Here is a 27652-nt window from a genome sequence, read left to right as displayed (position 1 = left end):
CTCCCAGAGGATCCTGCTTCTAGCACAACCTGCTGGTGGCACAATGAGCTGGAATGAGCCTGTCTGCTTGGTGACAAGTGACAGGTCACTTAGTGGTTCCTTGCTCCAGGGAGGGAGGCATGTCCACACAGTATTGGGGCTTCAGAGCCAGAATGTAGTAGAAAAGCCTCCTGGTCTCCCAAAAGGTGGGAAAGTGAGCAGTGACACTGGAAAGGCACTCCTCTCTGTGGCCCTTGGCTTTCTCCTTGTGACAGTGGAGAGTGCAGTGCTGCCCCTGACAGCCCACTTCCCTGCTGGGAGGCCTTTGCAACAGGTGGAGAGTGCTTGGAAAAGCCCATTTATTCTGAGGAACTGTTATTGCTCCTGCTGGGATCATTATTTTCATGTCACTTGTGAGGTGGGCCCTGAGGGGTCCCTGATCTGGGGGCACAGTCACCCACAGAAACTTGGCCCAGTATTGCTGTTCATTCAACAATGACTTACCAAGCACCTACTGTGTGCCAGATTCCCAGGGTAGAGCAGTGATGTTGACAGCACAGGTCCCTGCCTCACCTCATCTCTGCATCCCAGGTGGGGCCACCAGAGTGGGAGTTCAGGAAGCAGAGGACGTGGCCGAAGCCTTGTGGGAACCCCTGGGTTTTTCTCTGTGCTGAGGGCACTAGCAGCACACCGATTGTGGGACTCAGTACCCGCAGGACCCAGCATTGATGGGTAAAGGAGAGGGGCATTTCTACAAGCCCATCCTCACTAACCCCAGGCTCTGGAGGGCAGCTTCAGTCTGCTCAAACCCAGGGGGCAGCTTCCGCCATCCTGATCACCCTCGGGTATTACTCCCCGCTCAGATGCAATTTTCCCTGTGGCAGCTACACTCAGAATATGTGTTCGTTTCTCTCCCATGTGGTTAAGTGGACTTCAGATGCATGATAGCGATGGAGTGGCTAAGCCTCTGGGCAGATTGCTGGGTGACCCGTGGAACTTGCTGCACATGGTGAGCTCCCTTCTGCCAACCAATGGGCCAGGCCCCACCACTGTTCTGTCTGTTCTACCTCACTTAATCTGCACAGACACTCTGTGCGGGACATCCTGTTATCCCCCATCTCTGCTGACCTTGGGTGGACAAAGCTTGGGTTTGAGAAAGTTGCCCAGGTCACATGGTTGACAAGTGGGGAGCTGGGGATTTGCACCCTTTTCCCAGGAGTCTGGATCATGGAAAGGCCTGGGTGGGGCAGCTTATTGCAAATGGAAGTCCTGCCCAAGCCCCTCCCATGAGAGCCCACCCAGCAGCATATCTAGCAGAGTCAGCATTTCCTGGACAAGATGGACAGAACCTCAAAAGTTCTTTGAAGATTGTTTCCATGTTCTTTTGCAAGCACAGAAAGGCCGCAGGCCAGGGAAGAATAAGGCCAAGAGTGTTTTCATTGGGAAGAGTGAAGGACAAGTGTGAAGACACACAGCACTCCCAGCAGCCCTCTCGGCAGAGAGTGCCACTGGGTGAGCAGCTACTGTGACTACCTACCATAACCCTGTGAGGTTTATGCCTGTACAACTCTGCCTGTGAGAAGAGCAAAGTGAAGCTCAGAGAGGTGTGGGGACATTCCAAAAAAAACAGATAAAGTGGGATCATCACCACCATGCCATGCTGGGACAGTCACCTGTCACACTGCTCAGGCATGGCCTGCTGGGAGTAGTGAAGGCCTGATAGGAGCACAGGAACACTGTGGTGAAGTTGACGTTTCTACCTGGGACAGCTGGTACCGGGGACTCTAGCTGGTTCTTCATTGTGCCTGCTTTGAGTGTCAGCATGTTGCAGCCTCATATAGGGGAAAGGCTGTCTCCTTTCCACACGGGTGCAAAAGGAAGAGCATGTACACACTGGCATCACCATAGACCACCGGCAGGATCAGGATCTGGAGCTCAGAGCAGAAACTGCCAACACCCCAGGAACTGGTGCAAGAGGAGGACCTCAGTGCCCCCTGAAACATTTCTAGTTTTAAAAACATACTTCATTAGGGGGAAGTGATAAACTGTTTATCCCTTCAAAATATTCTGTTATCCAAGGAACAATAGCACCTCAGCATTGTAAGAGGATTAACTCAGTCGTCAATAACCATCACTATAGGTATGAGAAAACAGAGTGTTAGGAGTTACAAAAGGGTCTCAAGATCATGCAGGTCAGAACTGAGAACCATTCAAAGCATGTGCTGCATGATAGCCTCTCTAAGCTACCTGAGGCTTGGTCTGCTCCTGACACAGGGCAGATGGTTCTGAGAAAACCACACTCCTCAGGGGACCCCAGGGAGTTGGTAGAGTTGAGTTTGGGTTCCTGGTCATCTTCTAAGTCTGGAATTTTGAGATTCTTCTTCACCTGTCCTTCCTCCAGAACAGAATCTGATTCAGACGGGATTCCAAGGACTGAGGCATGTGCCAGGCAAGAGAGCAGGCATAGCTGGATGAGAGCATCACCATTGCCATTAAAAAAGAGGCCAGGGCACTGAGATTTCCAGTGATTTAGCATCATGGCTGGGAGGAGTCATGTGTTCTACAATGAGTTCCGAGTATCCTGCACCGTCCTCGAGGACCTGCAGAGGGTGCACGAAGCCAGCGTGTCTTAGGTAGCGGTGCGCATGCGCAGTCCGCATCAGCAGCCAGCGTCTTCCTTGGGGGCGGAGCTTGTTTTCCTCAGGACTGAGCGGGCGGCGCCAAGGAGGCTCCGGGACAGCGCTGCCTGCGTGTCTGCGGGAGGATGCTCCCCGCTCTCTGTCTGAAGTTACTCCGGTTTCCCACAGCCTGAGCCCGCTTCCTGCCGGGATGTGTGTGGACCTGACCGAGTGGGGCCCCGGCCGGCAGGGCAGGAGGGGACGGGTGCGCTGGCGGGCCCTCTTCGACTATTCTCCTTGCCCGCCGGGAGCGGGTGAGTGTCCGTGTCCATCGGGGCCGCTGTGCTGTCCGCGCCCCTGGTCCTCACCACCTGGGTCCCCTCTTCCCCTGTGTGATCGCAGGTGTGTACACCGCGGGTCAGGAGCGGGGATGCGGGTGTGAGTGTCCGTGTCCATCCGGGCCGCGGGGGTGTCCGCGCCCATGGTCCTCACCGCCCGGGTCCCCCCTTCCTCCGTGTGAACGGAGGTGTGTACACCAAGGGTCAGGAGCAGGGACGCGGGTGTAATGGGAAAGGGGCTGAGAAAGTACTGAGAGTTACACAGAAGTGTGTAAAATTACATTATGTTAATTTTTATATTTTAAGTGTGTCAAAGTCAGAGTTTATCATGCTTTTACTTTCTTGTCTTTAAAGTAGTGCTATCATTTAGTTTATACTTAAAATATGCTTCTCAGCTTATCTCATTTTCAAGTCAAAATACTGCCACGGTTGACATTTTCTCATAATACAGTGACAATCTTAAACATGTGTGAATATAAACTCATTGAAAAAATCTTGCAGTATTCCATGATGAGTTGTCTTGTTAAAAATAATATCCAGGCCATTACTAAATTATTACAAAAATATAAATTTTTTGAAGCACTTTTAGAAGTTCCACACACAGTGGTATTTTTAAAACACCAACCACTGCATAGTGCTTAAGATCATTTAAGATGAAATATATTCAAACCTAAAACTTTAGAATACTCAAAAGGCAGGGTAATGGCTGCTTTTTCATTGCAAATACATTTTTTTCTTCATAAGTGCAAAATACGAAGGTATTCAGCTAAATTTTGTATATCTTTATTCAAAAGGTGAAATTAGAATATAATCTTATTTTTGATTTTAAGGCTATTTCCCATAAAAATTGGTATTTTTTATCTGTAGGACCTTAATTGTCTATTCATTTGTTTTTTTCTTTTCGTTTATTTTCTTTAACAGAGAGTGCATTCTTGTGTCTTGTTAGAGTTTTTAATTCTCCTAACTTATTCCAAGACTTTCTGACACTGATGGTAAATAATGGGAGAGGCCTTATAGTAACTGTGCATCTTTTCATGTAGTCAGGATTTTTTTTTTTTTGGTTAACTTTTTTTTTTACAATTTCCACTTGGTTCACAATATTATCCCATTATCACAACTCAATAAAAAATTGTAATCTGTTTACACCAAGACACTTATGTCAGCAAAGTGCTTTTGCTGATATGATTTTACGTTAGATTATAATATTTGATTTGATTTACATATAGACTAATACCTATTTTATATATTTACACACATATATGAATATCTGCTAAATGCCATTAATTTGCATGGGGTGGTAGCTGATAACATGTGATCTTTCTGACCATTGGCTATTCTTATGTGTGTCTAACGTACTTCTTAGAACAGATACTAGAACATCACACCTCTCATTATACAGTATTTTAAAGGTTATATTTTATTTTACTTATTTTTAAACATTTTTTATTGAGTAATAGTCATTTTACAATGTTATGACAAATTCCAGTGTAGAGCACAATTTTTCAGTTATACATGAACGTACATATATTCATTGTCACTTTTTTTTTTTTGCTGTGAGTTACCACAAGATCTTGCATATATTTAAGATTCCACACATGAGTGATCTCACATGGTATTCCTCTTTCTCTTTCTGTTCTGCTCCACCTAGAATAACATTCTTCAGGAGCATCCATATCTCTGCAAATGGCGTTATGTAGTCAGTTTTTGTGGCTGAATAGTATCCCATCATATAAATATCCCACATCTTCATCCAGTCATCTGTTGATGGATATTTTAGGCTGTTTCTATGTCTTAGCTGTTGTAAATAGTGTAGAAAAATCAGCTGAAAACCTTATGGGGGTTCCCTTGTAACTCACTCTTTGTTTTTCTCTTGCTACCTTTAGGATCATTTCTTTATCCTTGAATCTGGCTATCTTGATTAGGATATGCCTTGGTGTGGGTCTGTTTCGGTTCTTCCTGCTTGGGACCCTCTGAGCCTCCTGTGCTTGGATATGATTCCTTCTTTAGGTTTGGGAAGTTTTCAGTCATGAGTCCTTCCCATACCTTTTCAACCCGCTTTGTTCTTTTTCCCCTTCTGGAACTCCTATTATGCATACATTGACACAGTTTATATTACCCCATAGGTCCCATATATTGTTTTGTTTTTCATTTGTTTTTCTCTCAGCTGTTCTGATTGGGTGCTTTCTGTTGTCCTGTCTTCTAGGTCACTTATTTATTCTTCTGTATTTTCTTGTCTGCTTTGCACAGCCTTTAGGTCAGCTCTCATCTCAGCCAATGAGTTTACTAATTCTACCTAGTTCTTCTTTATAGTTTCTATTTCATTTTTGATACATTTTATATACCAAAACACTATTTCTTTTAGTTCCTTCAGTACTTTGATCACTCTTTTTTGAAATCTTGATCTAACAGACCATCAATGTCTATTTCCTTGATCATGCTTTCAGGGGATTTCTCTTGAATTTTTCATTGGGAGTGGTTTCTCTTCTTCTTCACATTGCTCATATCTCTCTGGCACCGTGGCTTAAGGAGTAGCAGTTACCTCCTTATCCTGGAGATGGTGTGCCCTTAATGATTTTATCGAGAGGTCTTTGTGTCTTTGCCCTGCTTCACGAACTCAGCTTGCTGTTTCATAGGCCTTCTGTTGGCACCCTCATCTGTGCTGCTCTCAGTGGCTGTTGGCCAGCAGATTGTGCCCCCTCCTAACACTAGGTCAGGAACTGAGCTCTTATCCAGTGGGTGGGCAGGTCACTCCCCCTCCTGATGCCACAGTCAGATGCTGTGCTTGGGGGAAAGCAGGTGGGCAGATCACACCCCACCCCAGCACCGTGGTCAGGTGCTGTGTTCCTGCCAGGAAGGTGGGTGGCTGCCCACCTGCCCTCTCCTGGTGCTGGTCACTCCGCTGCTCTGTGCAGCTGCCTGCTCTGCCTCGGGTAGGCGGTCTGTAGGTGGGCTCAGGGAAGACCACAGAACAGCCCCGCCTACGCTCTGTGCCAAATCTGAGCTCCTTGTTTCCCTTGGCAGCACAAGTTCTCTGAGGTGTCAGGGTAGAAAAATCCTCTCTGCCTCAGGCTATAAACAAGTCTCAGTCCTGCCTAAAAGGTTGTGGAGCCCCCATGTGCAGATTCAGGTCTCAGCCCTGCCCCCACCCGGGCACTATGCACAGGAGGAGATGGTAGCTGTGGCTGAGCCCTGCCTCTCTTCTTGCGAGATGTGCCAGTAATGGCACAGGTCTGAGGAGACAAAGGCTTCAGCACCCCTCCCCCCAGGGCACATGCCTGTTTATAGTTTTGTTTACCTTCTGATTTAAAATTTACCTGACAATGAAATGTATAAATTAGGCTTTTGAGGTTCATCCTTGTATCAGTAGTTGATTCTTTTTTATTGTTGAATTGTACTCCATTGTTTGAATATAATATCATTTGTTTTATCCATTCTCCTACTGATAAATATTTAGGTTTTGGATATCTTTTTTTGCAGCAAACATTTTTTTTTTAAAATGCAAATATAATATACATGCTTAAATGTGAGCATATCTTAAGTATACAGCTCAGTGATTTTTCACAAAGTAAACACATCTATGTAACCTTCATCCAGTCAAGAAACAGAACATTGCTGTTCCACTTTGGGTTTCTTCCCAGATACTATGGCACCCCTTTGATGGATTCACCATCCTAAATTCAGCCACCATGGATTTTTTTTTTTGCTTTTGAAAGTTTTAGTCCCGTACATTCCACTCAACATTACGTAAGATTCATCCACTAGTGTTTTCTGTAAACTGGTATATTTATTTTTATTGCTTTAAAGTATACAATTTGTATGCATGTGCCACCACTTATGGTTATGTATTTATTGTTGACAGGTGTTTGGGTCATTTTCTATTTGGGGCTATAACAAATAGTGATTATGAGAATTTTCTGGATGTCCTTTTGTGCTCAGATGTAGAAGCTTCTGAAGGGTACACAGGGAGTGTGTGTGTGTGTGTGTATGTATGTATGTGTGTGTGTGTGTGTACATACATACACACACACATATACATATATAACTTTCATTCAAAAAGCCTACTTTCAAAGTATTTGAAAGAATTTATATTCCCACTGGCCATGTGTAAGAGTCCCCATTGCATGTTACCCTCACCAATGCTTCATATCACTTAACAACTAACTATTCTAGTGGATGTCTAATGGTGTTCCAAGTGTGGTTTTAGTACGTATTTTTATTATTACTAAAGAGGTCAGCCACTTTTCATAGCTTATTTGGATTTTTCTTTTTGTGTGTGAAGCACTTGTTCAACTTTTTTGCACATTTTAATATTGAGGTTTTGCCTTTTTCTCCACTGGTTTTTGTTCTCTATATGCCCTAGATACAAGTCTTTTGTTGGATATAGGTATAGCAAATAAATTTTCCCACCGTGTGGCTTTTCACTTTCTTAATGGTATCTCTTGATAAAAATAATTCTTAATTTTACTGAAGTCTAACTTAAAACTCTTCTTTTATGTTTAGTGCTGTGTCCTGTTTAAGAACTCTTTGCCACTTCAAAGTCATTAAAATATCTCCTACACTATTTCCTAGATGCTTTATTTTGGTGGGGGATTAGGTTATTTATTTTAATGGAGGTACTGGGAGTTGAACCCAAAACCTTATGCATGCTAAGCACACATTCCACCTGAGCTTTACCCTCCCCCAGATGCTTTGCTTTTTGTTTCAAATTTATTAGATTTATAATCTATCTAAAATTACTGTTCATGTATGGTACAGGGTTTAATTCAATACCGTTCCATTGGTCTATATGTCTAACTTTAGGTAGTTATCACATAGACTTAATATTGTTTTATAGTAAGTTCTTTAACATTGTTCTTTAATATCATCTTGGCTATTGTTGGCTCTTCAAGCTTCTCTATGTATTTAGAATCAGCTTGTCAATTTCTACAAATAAACAGTAACAACAATTAAGTTTTGGGGATTTTGATGTGCACATATAAATCTTTGAATCAGTTGAAGGGGAACTGACATCTTTAAAATGTTGAGCCCTCCAATCCATAAATTTGGATTACCTCCCCCATATTTATTTTTATCACTGCTGTAACAAATTATCACAAATTTTGCAGCTTAAAGCAACACAAACTTATTATTTTATGGTTCTGTAGGTCAAGTGAGGAACAGGTATCACTTGGCTAAAAATCACGATGTCAGTAGGGCTGTATGCCCTTCTGTAAGTCAAAGGAAGAATATATTTCCTTGTCTTTTCCGGCTTCTTGTGTTCACCCACATTTCTTTACCCATGGCCCTTCCTCTATCTTCAAAGCTAACAGCTTTACAGCTTTCTAATCCTTCTTCCAAAGTCATATCTTTCTGACCACATCTGGGAAAGATTTTCAATTTTTAAGGACTCCTGTTGTTAGACTAGGCCCATGTAGATAATCCAGGCTAATCTCCCTGTCTCAGAGTCCTTAACCTGATACATCTGCAAAATCCCCTTTGCCATGTAAAATAACATATTCACAGATTTCAGGATTAGATCATGGATATAGGTAGGGGTCAGTGTGGTGCACTATTCTGTTTATCAAACTGTTTAACATTTCATGCTTTCTGACAAACGTACAAGATAGAAGATCCTGATCATGTTTAGAATGCTTCCTCTGCAAAATATTGGGCACTGAGTTTATTTGAAAGGACTGAAAATAATATTACCACAGGAATGGTTTCCTAATTCTACTGACATTTACTTACTTTATACTTAAATACCCAAAATGGTCAGCCAGGAGTGGGATCTTGGCAAATAAAATAAAAGTATAATTCAAGCTTTTATCACTGAATTTATTAGCTAATTCTATTTTAGAAACAGACAGAAAATAAAACAATTTAGAGTAAGTCTGCTTACTTATATATTAAGTGAACATAAAGTTTTGAAAGCATGTCTGAATATGGGATAAAGTGAGCATCATAAAATGTAATGTTAATATTTAGTACCTGCAAATCTCAAACTCCCAAGTCATAAACAAGTTCATACTGTATAGCACAGGGAACTATATCCAATACTGTTTTGTAGTAACTTATGGTGAAAAAGAGTATGAAAATGAATATATGTATGTTCATGTATGACTGAAGCATTGTGCTGCACACCAGAAATTGACACAACATTGTAAACTGACTACATATATATATATATATATTTGAAAGGACTAAAAGGACTATATATACCAAGAAAAAAATTAGATTGGTAACCAACAAGAAATCTGTCAGTAATATAATGCTAGAAACCCTGAGACACAAAAGAAAATTTCAGGCATAAATCTGTTTATAGAGTCATAGAAAAAATAGTGCCTATGCAAGTCCCTGATAAGCATGAGAAAATAGGAAAGGCAATATAAAAGTTCAAAATGCTTTGCTATGTAAGAGCTGCCAGATGACTCAGACACAAACTTAAGTGGTCAAAATATCTATATAATTAATGATAACAAAGTAATTGAGGGCATCATTTTAAATGAGATAAAAATAGCTGCTCAATTTTCATATTACTAAGCAAGTCATTTCTGTTTATAGTAGGTTTATATTATTTTTACATGTATTTATATTTTATAAAGACATCAACTTAGATCCTGGCAGATAACTGACAGTGGACCAACTGATTGATTTAAATGGGCATCACAGGCTTATCAGATTTCATATGATTTAAATATACATTAGTTATTAGCTGTCAGGAAGAGTTCAATTTTCATTTATTCTAACATAGCTGTGCCACAGGCAGGTTACTCTGTATTCACAATGGAGGATCATGATAGATATGAAGATATCAAGCCTTATTGATCTTCATAGGGGTGCTTTTATAAGAAAAGGAGAATAAAATAAGAAAAATCTAAAATACTACTTTTTTTATAGTGTTCTAACAGTTTTATCTTTTTTTTTTTAACTGAGTTATAGTCCATTTACAATGTTGTGTCAATTTCTGGTGTACAGCACAATTTTTCAGTCCTTTATGAATATACGTATATTTGTTTTCATATTTTTTCACCATGAGCTACTACAAATTCTTGAATATATTTCCCTGTGCTATGCAGTATAAGCTTGTTTATCTATTCTATATATACCTGTCAGTATTTACAAATCTTGAACTTCCAGTCTGTCCCTACTCACACCCCTCCCCCTGTAAAATACTATTAAATCAACATATATTTTTGAAGAATTATGAAAAATGGGAAACTATAAGTTGTTTCTTTAAGTTGGAGCAAAGAGAACTACTTTAACTGGGAAAATAGTTAAAATCTGGCAAGTTTTATGATTTCATGTTCACCCCTGACAGCTTTTCTTTCCTCCTTTCTCCTTCAATCTTTATTGGACCTTCTAAAGAATTAAATTACAAAAAAGAAAAAAGGAAAGAAAGAAAGAAAATTAAGAAACAGCTCTGCATCTAAAATAACCTCCTAACTGGAAAGATGGTATACTTTGTGAAAAATTTACAGCTGCCAACTTATGATCTATGTCTCTGTCCACACTGCCTTACTTGTTAGGGAGGGCCTTAAAAAAAAAGTAAAGAAAAATAGCAAATTATAATGGCTTTTTCATTTTAAATTCTTTTTTATGTGTCTACAATCTGCTCTATCAAGAGTAATTAAGATAGACATTATCAGCTATACTCTACTTTCCTATCATGCACATTGTGACTCTGAGAAGCAGGCACGCTCTAACTTACCATCTGCAGGTGGTGTACAGGTTAATGCAGTTCTTTTGACAATATATGGTTTTGTAGTCTAGTTGTCTAACTACTACATAATGGAAAAGATGTAGAACTACTGGTACCACTGCCCTCGGTCTCTGTCATTTACCTTAAACATACCTGGAAAAGTAGATTCAAAAACTCATTGGCAAGAACATTTTTCACACTCCAGATCTGATATTCTTCTAGAGTTAAGATGGCCATTCTGAAAGAGAAACAATATTTAAGAATATCTTAAATCTTCATTTTCTTATATTATTTGAATTAAATTTGTTTTATTAAACTTGCAATGGTCATTTGTCTGAAAGAAAACTAATGATTTAATGTAGATGCTATGTATTCATCTGAAAGTAGGCCAGCAAGAGTAAGTTCAAAAGTAACCAAACTCTGAAGTAGTCAGTCATAACGTGGGCAATTTATCACCAAAAATCTTCCTCAAGTAAGACCTGGGAAATAACTCACAGTATCTTCTGGCTCAAGGTGAAGTTTACTAACAGAACCCACAAAAGGTTCTGGGTAGAGAAAAAGGACTATTTACTAACTTTGAAAGCATTTTTCCAAACTCTTTGGATTATGCCCTTTGACCCTAACAATTTTCTAAGATCTTTAAAACATCTGGCAATATTATTAGACTTCTTAAGAGATTTAAAAAAACTAAATATATATAATAAATGAGTATCTATATTAACATTTCCTCAAAATAAAATTTAACATTACATTCACAAGTTGAGTAAAGCAGTATTTATTTTTTTTTGGTGTCAAAGTGTACCAAAAATTACATTTATATACAGCAGACAATATTTCTTGGCAGGCAAAAATATAACCAAATGCTTCTTACTTCATGTTTTGAACAATCACCTTAACAATCCTAGATGAATAATAATGTTCTTAGCTTTTATTACTTAATTATATTTTTATTATCTAATGATTTATTATTTAATGATATATAATAATATTTATTATTAATGGTATTCATGTATTCATTCAATATATATTACCATTTATTATAAGGAAAGATTTTAAAGCACTGTGATGGTAATTATTGGCTTTCATGATGCAACTTCCATTGAAGTATATTAACACCAACGTAATGGTACAAAATAATGGGTAATATTGTCACCATCTAGTCACCAGTGAATATGGGTAATAGGTTTGGTTGAAAGGTCCAAATTCTATTCTAAATTTTTACCATTTCATTATTATGGTTACATGGAGATGGAGTAGCTAAATGATCTTTTTTTTAATGTTCAAAAGTACAGCCATAAGAAGAAACCCGGTCTTATATAAAAATAGACAGCAATGATAACCTTCATACTTATCAAACACCCAGAAGAAAGGCGATGGAAATTGTATCTCTACATAAGGTATTTCCTAGTAGAAACTTTCCTGTGTTTCTGTTTTCATATATACCAAATAGAAATGGCTACCTTAGTTTTGGGCAGAAAAGTAAATGAAGACGGTTATCTGAATTGCCAAACAAAGATCAAGCCCTGAAAAATTCATTTCTATTATTTATTTCTATTGAGTGTCAGTTAATAAGACTATGATGATTTCTTCTGGATTTGTGATTGAAAAAAATGTTACTTATTTTTCTAAGCCTGTGTAAGGCCACTATGGTCTACGTCCTACCATCTGCAACTTGGTACATGTCAACATTTGAATAGAAAGGGTCAAATTAACTCATATGTGTCTCACATATATGGATTATCTTCAGTTTCACAGGGATACATAGACATGAAGGCAAACCTATTATAATATCTTTAATAAATGTTGTGAAACTAAAAAAATTCAAAGCTTTATTCTTTGTAAAGTACATGCTTGTTTCTGCTATTATACACTTATTCTGGCTGCTATTAAAGAACTTAGGACAGACCCTCACCAATATTATTGAAAAAAAATTTTAAAAACTATATACACCACCCAGATTGAGATAAAAAATAATTTCCATCATCCCAGATATCCTATGGTCCTTCTCAGTTAAGTCACCCATCTCCAAAATCACTATTGTAACACTTATTAACATTAGTTCTGTCTCTGTTCTAGAACTTCATATAAATTAAATTGTACAATGTGTTCTTTTATTCTGTGGCTTCTTTTGCTCAATATAAGTTTTGTCTTACCATAATGTATTAAACTGGGAGAAGTAAAGATTATAAACTACAGATGGCAAGGGTTGTCTCTACTTAATTTTTACAAAATGCCTAGCTTATAAAATATAATGTTTTTATGTACATAACACTTAATGGAGTTGTTTAAAGGTCGAATGGGCTTTCCTTAGGGACAACTTAGAGTTATTGTAACCACAGGTCCAAATAAGCATTTAGCAGGGATGATGTAGAAGAGATTCAAGTATGTATATGTAAGGTATGTATACCAATTCAGAATATAATGTATTTTTAGAAAAGAATAAATTAGTCTCTGCTAGACTCACCTTTGTGGTGTCATGTGCATTCTATGTGTCGTCTACAATGTTGGATAGATCCACAAGTAATTCCTTTAAAACCAGAAACCCAAATCAGTAGTTAGGAAAGAGAAGGTATCATTTTTATTAGCCAGTAGCTGAAGTATAAAATATTTTTTCGGTCAAGTTTTTTTTTTTTTTAATTCCAGAAATAGATTGCTTGTTTGCCTTAAAAATTTATGACAATTTTCCAGTGGTTTCATTTTTTTTTTTACATAATACATTCAGTTTATTAAATTTTCTTAGGCAAATTCTCTTCCCAATTTTGCATCTTTGGCTATGAATATTTTGAGTAGCATAATATAGAACCTAGAAGTAGTAAGAAATCTTTTTCTCAACCTCTTTTAAAAAAATTCTTCACTCTATGTTCCTGTTGGAAGTTTACATGCAAGAAGATGTATACAATCAGACTTTACCAGGGTATCATCGGTGCAGTTGTCCTTCCAGACCTCTGTGCAACCACGTGTCTCTCAGTTCAACCCTAGAAAGAACTCCATCACCGTCAACATCAAATACCTTGAAGCAAACTAAAGAAAAGAAACTCTTATGGAGGAAAATTACTTTTATATTCTGAAGTATAATACATTTTATTACAAGCTGCCCTAGTGAAATTACTTAGTTCCTCAAACAACTACATTCTGGATTAAGTTCTTATTTGGAGGAGATTGTGTCATTAAATTCCTTTGAACTTGTAAGAATTCCTGTACACTTCACAAGTCTCTCTCCTTATATCATTAGCCAGCTGTGAGAACTCTATCCTTCACCTAAACCTAAAGTTAAATTTCTTGCAAACTGAAAAAGAAGGGCCAAGTTACTATAGAATATCTCACAGATTTTGAGAAGTTAATTCAAGCTTTTAAATTAATTTCTAATATTTATAACTGATCACTTCAGAGTTGATTCTTACAATGCTGAAAATATTCCATCTACATTAAGAATCAACAAAAAGCTGCTACAGTCAGCTCCCCGTATCCATTGGTTCTGCATTCACAGGTATAAACAATAGATCAAAATATATATATATATAAATTTTCCCAGAAAGTTCTCAAAAGCAAAACTTGAATTTGCTATGCACTGACAACTATTCACATATCATTTACATTGTACTTACAAATAATTACATTGTATTAGGTATTACAAGTAACCTAGAGATGATTTAAAGTATACAAGAGGATGTGCATAGATTATATGCAAATACTATGCCATTTTACATAAGGACATGAGCATCCATGGATTTGATATCTGAGGGGGTCTCAGAACCAATCCTCAGCAGATAATGAGAGATGACTGTATAACGATTTTGCCTCTCCAATGTAATTAATGTGCACCCAATATTTTTGCCTAAGAACAATTTCAAATCTTCAATGAAGTTTATATACAACAAGCTAAAAATCCAAAATATCAGCACTTTGCTAATTAACATCAATATTAGCAAAATTGCTAGTTAGTCTAGTTGGTTAACTTCCACTAGTCCACTGGCAAAAAAATAAATTTAAAAAAAATTTAAGACAACAATTAACCTCAATTGAGAAACAAAGACTTCAGCCTCTTTAATACCAGAACTTTAATGTGAACAAATAATCTATCACAAAGCCAGGTTAGAGTAATGGTATACTATCAGGGAAGATAAAAGAAATCTAAATTTTTAAGATTAAATAATTATCTACTTCACACACCCATGTAATATTTATGCTATTAAATTAACTAAGTGCATCACAGTACAACATTACTAAAGAATATTGAACTATTAAGTATCATACCCAAAATATGCAGTATTTGTAAAGCTGTATTTTAGAAAGATGCAGAGATAATTACCCTAGTGAATATGTAAGAATTATGTTCCAATTAAATGTAAACTGCTGCATTTTCCTAAACAAATATGGTTAAGATTTAGGAATGTAATATGCTTATAAATTATGCCATAATATTTTAGATAGGTTTAAAAGATAAATTTAGTATTTAATAAAATTGTTTTATCATAAATTTAATTTTGCTAATAAAATATCAATATACACAGTGATAGAAAATAAGTTGGAATTCAAGTTAAGCAAGACAAATTTTCTATATAGACTACCAGAAAATATTTTCTATATGCTTAACATTTTTAAACACATCATGATTGATGTAGTTCACTTATCATGAATTGTACATTTATCTGGAAAATCAACCATTATTAATAACAAAGATCTTAAATTACTCCACAGTAAAAAAGAATAGATGATTGAACCTTTACACTGATCTCAGTAAAACCTCAGCAAGAGACTGCTATTTGCCAAAGGGATGAAAATTCAAGCCTTAATCAGATGATTTTTTACATGAATGGATGCTATGTTTTTCTCTGTATAGCTTCCAAATTTTGTGATGTTTAACACACTTACATTTCTGTCTTTCAGCCAGAGGTCCTCTGCAACAAGCTGATAGCCCACAGGATATCTCCTTAAAATCTATGTGGCTGTCATGATTTCCACCAAAAGCATTAAATAAACCTGTAAAATAGGAACACAGACAGAATAAATCACAGCCAACAAACTTCCTGTTAATAATGACATGCTTATGAAAGGAGGCATGACTCGCATAAACTGATTTAGTTTTTAAAAGTTATCAGTAGTTTCCACTGTCTTAGGAAGTTTATTTTTTCCCCCTGGCATAATTATAACCAAAATTTAACTTCCTAGAAGAAAATACTATCATTTAGTGTTTGGTTTTGTCTGCATACCTATCTCTATCTTATATTAATTCCAAAAGTCAAAAGTGATTGTAGAATGTAAAAAATAAAAATGTATTTTAAAAATTTAACTGGAAAAAAGTCAGAGACCACAATTATCCTAATTTGGAAAGACTAAGAAGAAAAAGGAAAAAGGAAGAAGAAAAGTTGAACTCTATCAAAGATATACTGTGTTGTTATTAATGAGCTTCATACGGCTCCTTCATGAAGCAAAGAAAACTAACACACTATAAGAGACAGAAATTCTGTACTGCAGTCTTCATTGTACCACTTAATCTGTATAACTAAATATATTAAATTTCAGAAATAAAGGGCAATTTATAATCTAATCCTGTGGTTTTTAAACTTTTCATAAAAAATAAATGGAATCATTTTATTTTCAAATGAAATGATTTCTCAATCTCTAATTATAAAAAGGTAAAAACATAACTGCACTGCTGAAGTGGAAACCCTGTCTGTTCTAGCTCCCCTAACAAATAAATATTTCTAAAACACACTAGAAACCTGAAGAATACAGACTGTCTATTTCAAGAATCTAATTCTGTGCCCTCAAAGAGCAGAAAATTGGAGCTAAGAAGTAGTTAAATGACTTGCTAAAACTAAGAAATTTTTTTAAAAAGGTCTGAATCAGAAGAAAAACCCAAGCTTTCAGATTTCAAATACAGTTTTTGTGATTATCACCCACAACTGCTCCTTGTAAACCTCATTTAAAATAAATATATATATATAGTAGTGAAAAGTTTAGAGCTAAGTGGGGACCTTAGAGATGGTCTAGTGGTTTCTTAATTTTTTAAGGGTGGGGGAAGGATACAGCAGTGGAACCTTCTTCTATATAAAAGAAATACAATAGACACTTCTCAGCTGAGGAAGAGGTGGGGTCAGGTGTGGAAGCTAGAGCTTTGCCTATTCAGTGTCCACCACCCTGACCCTGCACCAGATGCTGAGGCACTGCACTGAAGCACACTTTCATGATTGTCTTGGTCAAACTGATCTTATATATGAGAATATTCAAGTGCAGAAAGGTAAACCGACTTACACAAGGCTCCAAAGTTGGAACAAGGCTCACGTGTTTAGCAAAGAACATTTGTAGGAAATAGAAGGATTCCCACCTTCACTCAGAGATGGACGAATTGGTGGTGAAGCCAATGGGCCAAATGCCTCTAAATCAAATCATCCAGTTTGGGATTGAGCCCTCAGCAACCAATAGCATTTCTCCAGATTAATGATGTCTGATTCTTCCACTGACAATCAAATCAAACAAGATTATAAAATCTCACTCTTCTCTTCTGGACAATCAATTAGTTCCCTGATAATGTAACTTCTAAATATACATTTTAATTTCCTAGTTAAACTGTTAAAATCTATCTAAAACAAAAACTCTGAAAGACAAATATATTGTATCTTAAGTGGCATGAAAATTAAATTCAAATTAACATAAAAGAGACTTTAAAATGGGAAAAAATTTGCAATTTCCCATTAAGCAGGCTGTTTAATTCCAACATGTAAAATAATAAACTAAGATACTTATTTTTTGCTTCCCACACTTTTATTTGTATTCGCTTTGGTGATTTTAATCACTATCTTGGATTTGAAAATTCTTGATCATAGTCTCTCCTGGCTACACAGGTAACACACTAATAGCAGAAACTATGTTTGATTTATCCTGTCACTATGGTAACCACTTACACTTTTAATACTTATTAAATAAATGCACAAAGGGGATAGACCTAAGCTTCCCCTTCTTGGCCCTAAAATTCTTACTACACCTCCTATAAAGGCAGGAGCCTCCTCTGTAGGACAGAGAGTAAATGTATCTCCTGAGAAGGATTCCCCAACAAGGGCTGTCTTTTCAGCGTGCTTTTAGATGTTTTTATGGGACATTTCAATAAAAGGATCAAGGACCTAAGCTTCCCAGTATGGTGGGAGTTGTGATGGGCATGGGAGGATGCTCACTTGGGAGGATGAGATGTTAAAGACACTAACAGTGAAAAGGACAGGGCAAGATGAAGGGCGTTTTGGAAACAGGACCACAGAGATGTGACATTTACTTCCCATTGTCATCTAAGTGATACCTACTTGAAAGAAACATTTCTACAGTTAAATTCTATAATGGGGGTTATTTAAATGAAGCACACATATACTCAATGAGTAGATCACATAATTTTTAGAGATTCAGAGTGCAGTAGCATTTTCAGAGTACTTTTTACATCAATAACTAGTATTTATAAATTCCTGTGTGCTAAATAAGTATGTGGAATTATTTCCATTTTGCTTTTAGACTTACTACAGCTTAACGTATTCATTGCACTGATACAGAGTAATTTTTCTAACGAATAAAAATGATAATGTACAACCTTGTTAAAGATTCTTTAATTTCACCATCACCAGATTTATGAACATTTAGGCCTATGTGTCAGGCCCCGTTTCTTACCAGCTTTTTCACCAACACCTTACATTGAGGTTATATTGCATTACCCAGAGGTCAGGAAATGTTCTTTCACACATCCACATCTTTATTAGGTCCTGTGTCCTCTGAGGAGAAACATTCTCCCCACTTTCACATTCTTCCATTTTACATCTTAACCACTAATCCTTCTCTAAACACCTTCTAATGCTTTCCAAACTCACCAGCTACCCCAGGATTTTAACTTCTCTCTTCTCAACTGTCCTCCACTGTATATAGTATCCAATATTCAAGTGAAGTATGAGTCCTCATTTACAGGTCTGTGGCCTCTCTAGATTACAAAGTATTTGGATTCAGTAACCTTGTCCTTTTATCACTGTTGCTGCAAGAGTTCCTTTCATAGGACCTGATACATAGTAACCACACAATAAATACTTCCTGAATGAATGAATGAATGAATAGCCAAGGCAATCTTCACAGCCAAGGCTTCCCCAACCCAGCTCAGTAATCTTTCTGTTATATCAAAGAGACTCTGCCCCATGAAACAATAGACCCTGCACATTTTAACAAATGTATACAATTATTAGGAACTATTATTAGAACAGAGACTAGCACTACTGTTCTCATAGTTATGTTACATAAGTAGTGTATTAAAGCTCGTTCTGATTTCTTGTTTATACAAATCAGCTATGTCTGTCACCAGTTTAAATATTAGTAATTTAGAAAACAAAAGTTATTGATTTATCTACTCATCAGAAATCATTATGACAGATCTATTTACATACCTCTTTTGTCAGTTTATATACCAACTGGAAAAGAAGGGGTGTACAGTCAACTCTGAGAGTATAATTGCCTGCAAAATAAATAAGAGAGAATTTTAATACCTCCAAATGGACTACAAACCTGTATTTAATTCTAACTTTATTTTCTAATTATAAACAATATATAACAGATTTCAAATTGAAGGCATCATTCCTGGAGAATTAAAAATAGGGTGGACCCTACAGATTATCATATTCAGTGAAGTATGTCAGACAGAGAAAGGCAAATATCAAATTCTATCACTTATATGTGGAATGTAAACAAACAAAAAAAGATACAAATGAACTTGTTTACAAACCAGAAATAGACTCATGACATAGAAAAGAAACTATGGTTACCCAAGGGGAAAGGGGGAAGGGAAGAGATATGTTAGGAGTTCAGGATTAACAGATATACACTATTATATATGAAACAGATAACCAACAAGGACCTACTGTATAGCACAGGGAATTATATTCAGTATCTTATAATAACCTATAATGTAAAAGAATCTAAAAACAATGTATATGTATATGTATATGTATATGTATATGTATATGTATATGTATATGTATATAACTGAGTAACTTTGCTGTACACCTGAAACTAATATTACAAATCAGATGTACTTCAGTAAAAAGAAATAAATAAAATTTTAGAATAGATAGACAGGTAGGGAGATAAATAGACAGACAGGCAGTCTGGCTAAAACTAAAACACAAGGTGGAAATAACCCTTCAGGAGCCAGAGAGGCTGCAGCACACACTCAGGATAGGAGACTGCAGAGGTGGACTCTGCTGCTAAGGCGGCAGCTCCTGCAGTAACAGTAAGGGTCATTGCTCATTACGGCAGCAGTACCTAGGGGTCTTTGGCAAAGGAAGTGGTAAGGCCATAATGTTCATGTTTTTATTCATTCATTCAATTCAATATCAAGACTTTAGGCTAGAGCATGTCAGTAACTAACATGTGTCCTCTGACACTTACCTAGAAATAACCATAATACGATGAAAGCCTACAGATGCACATGCCACATGTCAGGGTCAAAAGGAAGTCTGTAGTGGGTGCTTATCCCAGAGTTGTTCCAATACATACAGGAACTATTTCTGTATGAAATATTTTAGCCCAACTTTTAAAAATAGCTCCACAGGAAGAATGTCGAAAGTACTAGAGTTTTAAGTAGTAATCCAAGATAGGCAAATGGTAAATATACTAAAGAAATTAGGATCAATAGCTTAGTTATGAATCATATTGATTCATTTGAATCATAATAATGTTCTCTCTGGTAAAATGGAGAAATGGAGGTATTATTGAGGCATCTCATAGAAAGAGGATAATCCTAGTTTATGAGTTGGAGTTGATAGACTTAAATACTGGTATACTATTTAATGACAATCTGAAATAAAATTTACCTTCTGTGTATGAGTCTGCATTGATATATGCAACCTCTCTCTCCTGGAGTGTTTTCACATTCTCCTGTAGTTGAAGCAAAGCAGTCACTTAACTCACAGCGTTTACAATAGTGGAAATACAAGCAAAACAAATTAATTCAGTAAAAGAGTGGTTTGCAGGTGCCATTATAAATCAAACACCTATGCTTTTGACCATAATTTTAAGAAAACACTATTAACTGGTTGATAATATTAATGCAATTAAAACAAGAAAGAAAAATAGTAGTGATGCTGTAGCCACTGTTCATAGCAGCAGCAGGGAGACCCAGAGGAAAACTGCCCCTGATCCCCTGCACCATAATATGAAGGGGGAAGGCTCGAGATGCTCAGCATCACCCTGGATCTACTGGAAGAGGACTGCTCAAAGTAAGGCCTGGAAATCTGTATTTTTAAAAGTTGTCCCTGGCAATCCTTACAGACATTAAAGTATGAGATCCCTTGATGTTGGGGATCCAAGTAACTTTACCATATTAAAAGTGAGGAAGTTGGAAATTAGATTTATCAAGAATTTTTTGAAAGAGAAGATATTAATGAAAAAGAAAAATATAGGAGGGGAGGATAGAGAAAAAACTAGAGGGAGAGAAGAGTGGCTATTAGGACAAAGACAAGACATTTTTCACACATACATGCACACACGCACACACATTCTAGAGAAATACAGCAGAAGAAGACTAATGCCATCACACACATGGGAATATGCAGAGAGAACTCTTTTCTTCTCTCTGTTTCTCTCTCTCTCTCTAGCTTGCTACCTTATAAAAGCAGTTACAGTAAAAACATTTAAAGCTGTGAGTGGTCATCCCACAAATGAGAATTCTCACCTCTGCACTTGGCCACATGGGATAGATGACAGCTGATTCTGCTGCAGAGTTTCAATTATGACAGAGCTACAGTAGAAATAAAAAAGATTCCTTAACTATATGTAAAGGTAAAGGTGCTGCTGAATATGATCAAGATAGTAGAAAATGGGAAACAATATTCAAATTGTCTTTTAACTCACATGAATTTAAATTAATGCAAGGCATATTATCTTGTATCTTGGATTTATTTTATCTGTATTTTAAGCTGCTTAAATTATAGAAAGACACATGTATTTCTATATACATGTATTCACAAGAAATTACACATTTCTAAAAGTAGATGACCTTAATGAATAAGATCTGATTCATCTAAATAAGTGTATTATGAAATGCATGTTCATAACACCAACATAATAATAAGACTTTGCCATATAAATGGAATCAAATGTTATACAAGTAACTGTGATTTTATTCCCATACTTATTTGATTCATATTATTCTTTTAAAGTATGCAGAAATGAGTCAGAAAGAAAGCATTTTAAAAACCAGACACAATAATAAGAAACATATGACATTCTTTAAATCAATTCTATAAAATTTGGACTCATAAATGATGAACAAAACAGAGGATAGTCACAGGAAAGTGCTTTTTGGTGCACCTGCCTTTAAAAAAATACACAAGCCTACCTTGAACATGTAAGAACTTAGAGTTACCGGACAGAGAGCTTAAGGGAAGAAGATGAAAGAAGGGGGTCTATGAGAGACACTTTAAAATAAAGCATTAAGAGCCAGTGACAAATGAAAATTAATCATAATTGAATTAAAAATAAATCCTTGAAATTTTAGAGTAATTCAATTTACAAAATCATTGTACTATACTTCCCAACCAGGCACTTTTGTAAATGGTAAAATATACCTATGGTTACAATTTAGTGTGGAATCCATAAAGGAGAGACTATAATCAGAGTATAGTCATCTTAAAAGAGCATGTTGTTTTCCTGGATAGAAGAAATCCAAGGAAACTGTAAAAAATTGAAAATTAATGCCAAGGATCTAAATCAGATTTTCAATAAGCTAATTCACTTGTCAGAAGCAGCTTCCTAGGTTTGACTATTTTCTGAGCTTACAGATTTTACTTACTTATCACAAAACAAATATAAATAGAAACTAAAATATTTTAAAATTAATGAAAAAATTGGTTTGTGCTTAGTAATTAAGAGGTTGTTCTGTTTTGTCAAACTGATGTAAAAGCAAAACCAAACTCTATTTCTTAAATTTTCTTGTTTTTATCCAAATTAAAACAGTATCAGGTAATGGAACACATCTGTGATTACCCTGAGATACATGTTGACCAAGAAGATATGTTTACTGTCTTAGTTACCTCAGTCCATTTGTGAAACCCAGAAGTCCAAATTTTTCTGCATCCCAGCTGGCAAAAATGGCAGTTCTTCTCGGTCTCCAGCCTGTAATCATTGTTAACATACATGGTTAGGTACACCTGCCTAAAAACAAAGGAAAATTCACTGGAGTCACTTTCTGTCATCACTTGCCAAGGAAACATTATTTACCTCTACTAATCAGTTTTCCAAAATTCTGGACAACTTCTTACAAATCAGCAGTTCCACTGGTTAGGTCAATACCTCCAAATACCCAGAAGTCCTGATGATCTCCCAGAATAACACATCTGTCTGGAAAGGAAGGCATTCAAAAGAATGACAACTTAGAATGTATTATAAAGAGCAGTAATTTATGTTTTTAAATTAAACTTCCTCCTGCTTGAGTTTCCTCCATAGAAAACCATCAAGGTAGTGTCTCCTTTTAGAATTTACCTTTTTTTCCCCACATTTAATTATATCACATCAACCAGGAAAAAAATATTAAGAGTTGATAAAGATGTATCTTCTCTTACTCCTGTAATCTTTGTAAAAACAAAATGTTTTACGACATTTTAAAAAATTCACCAACTCACCAAGTTTCACAGATCCTCAGGTAGTTCTGATTACATCGTAAATGCTTGTGATTTTCTTGATGTTATGAACATGCATTTTAACCTTCCTAGAATTTCACAAAGGGAACAAATTACTTCACATAGAGCATTATGTCTAACAGGTTCCTTCCAATGTTTTATTATAAGTCTCAGAAGTACAGAAAACTGTTTAATAGGATGATAAATTCCCATATGCCCACCACCTAAATTCAATCATTGTTAATACTGTTGAACTATTTGCAAGCGAGTTGCGCAAATCATGACAGTTCTCTCCTATGTATTTAAGAATGCACCTTACGGTGAAATAAAAAAAAAATCAGTATTTTATATTTTGCCTCCCTCATAGCTCCATTGTTGGTATTTATTTAAACTTCAAAGTTATTACTCAACGTGAAAAACAATCTTGTTCTTAGCAATTTAAAAAAAAATGTGTATTTGTCCATTTAGAGCTCAAATCAATTAAGGGATATAAGCCCCAGGTGCTTTTTTTGATAGTTTGACCAGGGAAAATTTCTGTTTCTGACTTTTCTCTTAAACTGTTACTGGAGTTACATGCTCTGTTTTCCTTGTGTCTGTATGTATCTGTTTATAAATCACATTTTTCATTGTGTACCTCTAGAGGGTATTAATACATGAGATAATAAAGTCTCCTATGTTAAAGGAACTCTGTTCTAATTGAGTTAAATAAACACTTTTTAAAAAATTCTTATAAAATAAAACAACTTCTAATACCTTAAGAGTTCTGAAATTTTAAAACAAGCTTCTTACAGAACTTATAAAATACTTGCAGAATCCAAATTCACATTGCTAAGGCAAATCATTAACCAACAAGGCTCATTCAACCATTTTAGTTTAATAAAAAACAGCTATCTCCTCTCTGATTCATCAGTGTGAAGTTTCCCTTTCCCTCTACATTTCAAGCCAGTCAAACTAAAGTTCTGATCATGCCATGCTGTTTCCCAGCCCTGCACAAGCTGTCCTCTGCAGCTGGCGTTTACTGCCTGTCTTGATTCCGTGTAAATCTTACTGTTTGTGTAAAATTAAGCTCAATGAGCACATGTTCTGTGGTCATGCCTCCTTAATAACAGGGCTGTCCGGGGTTAGTAACAGTAACGACTATGATGGTAAGCGCACGGGGCCATGTAGCAGTTACGCGTCCACCACTGTGACCACCTAACCCACCCCCACAGAAGTGACCAGTGAACTTCGCTCCTTTCCCCCTTCTCTCCTACTCCTTCCCTTAAGTTGACCTAGTATTTTGCATGCACAGTGTTTTGACAGTTATCTGAAACACTGTTTTAAGCCGTCAGTTGAAAAGGGAAGACAAAATGTTACACCTGGCCCGGACGAGGAGAGGGGCGCGGAGTGGCCCAGAGGAAGCCGAACGGGACGCGCGGCCTCGGATCACAGCACAGCCCCGTTCCTTCCCGAGTTTCGCAGCCGGGAAAGAAGAGGCCTGGGGCCCGGACAGCATCGGGGCATTCGTGGGAGGCCGAGGGAGGGACGGAGACCCGCACAGGGTTGGGGAGGGGCCCGCAGGGACTCACCGTCTGTGCAGCGGCTCCTGACCCACAGCTGGGCGGGCGGCGGTGGCGGTTGAGGCGGCGGTGGCGGCTGAGGGGGCCGAGGCGGCGGCGGCTGCGGTGCCGGCTGAGGGGGCTGGGGGGTCGGCGGCTGCGGTGCCGGCTGAGGGGGCTGAGGCGGCGGTGGTGCCGGCTGAGGGGGCCGAGGCGGCGGCTGCTGAGGTGCCGGCTGAGGGGGCTGAGGCGGCGGTGGTGCCGGCTGAGGGGGCTGAAGCGGCGGCTGCTGAGGTGCCGGCTGAGGGGGCTGGGCAGGCGGCGGTGGCGGTAGAGGCTGCGGTGCCGGCTGAAGGGACTGAAGCGGCGGCGGCTGCGGTGCCGGCTGAAGGGGCTGAGGCGGCATCGGCGGCGGTACCGGCTGAAGCGGCGGCGGCTGCGGTGCCGGCTGAGGCGGCTGTTCCGGCTGAGGGGTTCGAAGCGGCGGCGGCTGCGGTGCCGGCTGAAGGGGCCCAGGAGGCGGCGGCTGAGGCTGCGGTGCCGGCTGAAGGGACTGAAGCGGCGGCGGCTGCGGTGCCGGCTGAAGGGGCCCAGGAGGCGGCGGCTGAGGCTGCGGTGACGGCTGAGGGTGCCGAAGCGGCGGCGGCTGCGGTGCCGGCTGAAGGGGCTGAGGCGGCATCGGCGGCGGTACCGGCTGAAGCGGCGGCGGCTGCGGTGCCGGCTGAGGCGGCTGTTCCGGCTGAGGGGTTCGAAGCGGCGGCGGCTGCGGTGCCGGCTGAAGGGGCTGAGGCGGCATCGGCGGCGGTACCGGCTGAAGCGGCGACGGCTGCGGTACCGGCTGAGGGGGCTGAGGGGGCCGAGGCGGCGGCGGCTGCGGTGCCGGCTGAGGGGGCTGGGCGGGCGGCGGTGGCGGTAGAGGCTGCGGTGACGGCTGAGGGGGCCGAAGCGGTGGCGGCTGAGGTGCCGGCTGAAGGGGCTGAGGCGGCATCGGCGGCGGTACCGGCTGAAGCGGCGGCGGCTGCGGTGCCGGCTGAGGGGGCTGGGCGGGCGGCGATGGCGGTTGAGGCTGCGGTGCCGGCTGAGGCGGCTGTTCCGGCTGAGGGGCCCGAGGCGGCGGCTGCGGTGCCGGGTGAAGGGGCCGAGGCGGCGGCGGCTGCGGTGCCGACTGAGGGGGCTGGAGTGTCGGCGGCTGCGGTGCCGGCTGAGGGGGCTGAGGCGGCGGTGGTGCCGGCTGAGGGGGCCGAGGCGGCGGCTGCTGAGGTGCCGGCTGAGGGGGCTGAAGCGGCGGCGGCTGCAATGCCGGCTGAAGGGGCCGAGGCGGCATCGGCGGCGGTACCGGCCAAAGGGGCTGAAGCGGCGGCTGAGGTTCCGGCTGAGGGGGCCGAGGCGGCGGCGGCTGCGGTGCCGGCTGAGGGGGCTGGGCGGGCGGCGGTGGCGGTAGAGGCTGCGGTGCCGGCTGAAGGGACTGAAGCGGCGGCGGCTGCGGTGCCGGCTGAAGGGGCTGAGACGGCATCGGCGGCGGTACCGGCTGAAGCGGCGGCGGCTGCGGTGCCGGCTGAGGCGGCTGTTCCGGCTGAGGGGTTCGAAGCGGCGGCGGCTGCGGTACCGGCTGTGGGGGCTGGGCGGGCGGCGGTGGCGGTAGAGGCTGCGGTGCCGGCTGAAGGGACTGAAGCGGCTGCGGCTGCGGTGCCGGCTGAAGGGGCCCAGGAGGCGGCGGCTGAGGCTGCGGTGACGGCTGAGGGGGCCGAAGCGGAGGCGGCTGCGGTACCGGCTGAGGGGGCTGAGGGGGCCGAGGCGGCGGCGGCTGCGGTTCCGGCTGAGGGGGCTGAGGGGGCTGAGGGGGCCGAGGCGGCGGCGGCTGCGGTGCCGGCTGAGGGGGCTGGGCGGGCGGCGATGGCGGTTGAGGCTGCGGTGCCGGCTGAGGCGGCTGTTCCGGCTGAGGGGCCCGAGGCGGCGGCTGCGGTGCCGGGTGAAGGGGCTGGGCGGGCGGCGGTGGCGGTTGAGGCTGCGATGCCGGCTGAAGGGGCCGAGGCGGCGGCGCCGGTGCCGGCTGAGGGGGCTGGGCGGGCGGCGGTGTCGGTGGCGGTTGAGGTTGCGGTGCCGGCTGAGGGGGCTGAGGCGTCGCCAGCGACTGCTGGAAAGACTTGTGGGATTCGAAGGCTTTCGCCAGGTTTTCCAGGGTCGCCATGGCGGCCTCCCGCCCCGCGTGTACAGACCCCGGAGTCGCCGGCCCGACCAGCGGCTCCGGTCAGCAGCGGTGGCAGTGAACGGAGCTCGGGGCCGCCAGCCGGTGCGGACCCCAAGCGCGCGGCCATCTTGGAACCGTCCCGACAGTCCCCGCGGCCCTGCGTCCTGCCACGCTCCGCCGGTGGGGCGGGGCCGGGTCACGGGATTGACAGCCGGAGGCAGCGGCCTCCGCCAATGGCTGCATCGCTCTCCCCTTGGGCTCAAAGAGCCGCCACGGCTCTTGGAGTCACTGCGTTCTTCCCGGCGAGGGGCGGGGGTTACTGCACGGAGATCGGGAGGGCGGTTCGGGGGCGGGGTTGCAAGGCATGGCGAGGAGGGTGGGGAGGGCGGGTGACTTGTGATTGAGGGTCTCTCTGCGAGGGGCATCCCCAGATGACGCATAGCATGTGGCAGGGAGGCCGGGCAGTGGGCTGGGAGCCCGAGACCCCCGCGGGGCGCTTGCCCACCCCGCGGCGCGGGCGGAGGGCCTGCTCGCAGGACAGCCTGCTATAATATGCTGACTGTTACATATTTGGCCTTACCCTTGTTAGTAGCCTCAAATCACTTCTTGTTCACCTTCAGGATCATTACCATAGATATACTTCTTACAATCCTCGTACTTAACTATGTTCCCTCA

At 40.7% G+C, this 27652-nt stretch overlaps 1 long non-coding RNA gene across 2 annotated transcripts in view; it reads right to left on the bottom strand.

Annotated features, from left to right (window-relative positions):
• Positions 1 to 24968, bottom strand: part of LOC140692722 (uncharacterized) — a 53709-nt gene extending 28741 nt beyond the window's left edge. The window contains exons 1-13 of one of the 2 annotated variants that reach the window (XR_012068289.1): positions 24820 to 24968; positions 23255 to 23340; positions 22854 to 22973; positions 22667 to 22748; positions 21307 to 21372; positions 20447 to 20510; positions 19022 to 19089; positions 16942 to 17073; positions 15486 to 15593; positions 13524 to 13634; positions 13078 to 13140; positions 10767 to 10851; positions 7750 to 7858 (exon numbers count right to left, since the gene is read on the bottom strand). This is a non-coding gene — a long non-coding RNA (uncharacterized lncRNA). Of the gene's footprint in view, positions 1 to 7749; positions 7859 to 10766; positions 10852 to 13077; positions 13141 to 13523; positions 13635 to 15485; positions 15594 to 16941; positions 17074 to 19021; positions 19090 to 20446; positions 20511 to 21306; positions 21373 to 22666; positions 22749 to 22853; positions 22974 to 23254; positions 23341 to 24819 lie in introns of those variants that run through there. The other variant, XR_012068288.1, reaches the window with a different exon arrangement.
• Between the last annotated feature and the right edge of the window lie 2684 nt (positions 24969 to 27652).

This window comes from Vicugna pacos, unplaced genomic scaffold, assembly GCF_048564905.1.
Source record: "Vicugna pacos unplaced genomic scaffold, VicPac4 scaffold_16, whole genome shotgun sequence".
Lineage (NCBI taxonomy): Eukaryota > Metazoa > Chordata > Mammalia > Artiodactyla > Camelidae > Vicugna > Vicugna pacos.
The sequence above is the reverse complement of the archived record's forward strand: the minus strand, read 5'-3'. Positions and strand labels throughout refer to the sequence as shown.